The sequence below is a fragment of the Haliaeetus leucocephalus genome, unplaced genomic scaffold (assembly GCF_000737465.1).
Source record: "Haliaeetus leucocephalus isolate CR32 unplaced genomic scaffold, Haliaeetus_leucocephalus-4.0 Scaffold556, whole genome shotgun sequence".
NCBI classification, from domain to species: domain Eukaryota; kingdom Metazoa; phylum Chordata; class Aves; order Accipitriformes; family Accipitridae; genus Haliaeetus; species Haliaeetus leucocephalus.
Window position 1 is genome coordinate 139,619 of NW_010972992.1, and position 1,663 is coordinate 141,281.

Below are 1,663 nucleotides of genomic sequence, written 5' to 3' on the forward strand. Positions count from 1 at the left end.
CGCAGGCGCGCCCCGCGGCATGCCGGGAGCTGTAGTCCTGGGCAGGGTGTTAATGCAGGCTGTAGGGGTGTTTTCAGGGGTACTTCTGGACTGCAGGTGACGTGCCTGAGTGGTACTAAGACCCAGGATGAGCCAGCTCCTGCCAACAGTTTGAGCTGAGAGGATGTGACAGGATGGAAACCGTCTTTGTTGTGGACCCCAAACGTCAGAGATGCGGATACGTTGCTGATGTGCCCCCAGCTCAGAGATGTGGGGAGTTTTGCCAACAGTCCGGTAAGGATTCTGTTTTCTGCTGGAATGGCATTCCACATGGATTTAACAAATGATTGCCTTTCTGCTTGCTGTGGCTATCTATAGAAGGGTCCTGCTGTTTGTTTGGGTTTACCAATGTAAGGGCTTTGGAGGAGAACTGGCTAAACCAGCTTTCTTTTTATGGAGATCACTAGCATTTGTGTAGAAGAGTAGAGGTTCAGTCAGTAAATCTTATAGCATAGTGCTGTGCTTGGACCATGGAACTCTATCTCCTGGAGGTGCATTTCATTTGGACCAATTATTTTCTCAGCTAAGTCTATCCAAGTCTTACAGACTTGAGCCCCTTGGGATTGTGACGTTGTAGTTCGAGTAGCAATGTTTGGTTTGCTGTTGCTTTGCCAAGGCAAAGCCCCTTGCAGGATAATGGTCCTGCAAAAAGCCTGGGACTGCAGTCTTCTCAGTAGTCTTCTGTAGCCTTTATGCTGCCAGGGTGTTGATGCTGTTTCTTCAGAAGTAAAATTCACCCTAATTGTGGGATGTCTTTCCTGCCGTCTCTGGATGGAGTAATCCCTGGTCACGCTCTACCTTCAACCTAGGCAGGTTATTTTCCCTCATTCCCGTCTTTTTCTGAGGTGAACATCACAGTTGTTATAATCATGAAAAAGCTGAATTCTTTTTTTCCTTGTACAAATATTACTTCAAAATAGGCTCTTCATTTCCCTGTTCTCTATTGGTAGCTCTGAGCATTTAATCTGGTCTACCTGACTCTCCTGAACCCCAAAGCAGTGTTCTGAAGGAGGCTTATTAGGATTGCTTCAGCGGTGTTAAAATCAAAGCTGCTTGCTCTGCTTTAAATCAGGGTGATGGAAAAGGCCACTCTGGTTTTTGAGTCTTTTTTTCCCTTTAATTTTTAGATCGGCAGAGGAAACTTCTGTCGGGCTTTCTTTCTGTGTACATCCTGGTGCTTCTCTTGCCAGCTTTCTTTGCTAAACACAGGCTATTGCTTAAAACTTCCATCAGAGGTGGATGCCTGTCACACAACAAGGGTTCTTTTGGTATCGGACGATAAAGCGGCAAAGGTCTACGGACCCAGTCTGATCAACCTTATTATAATAATATAAATTGACAATCAATATCATTAAGCCTGAGTGGAGTGCAAGCAATCTAACCATGAGCAAAAAGAGAGAAGGGGAAACCTCACTTGCCGTGTAGGCAAGGTACAACACCGTTAACGATTAATCTTACCCGCTGATGAGCAACAGTCAGAGAAATTGTCGACCTGTTGTGTTCTCTGTCACGATGTAAGGACGTCTCCTTTGCTGGGCAGCACCCCTGGACCAGCCAATGAGAGCTACCCTGAGTTAGCATCGGGGGACCTTATTTATGGGACTGCGCCTTCTCTGTTCAGTTG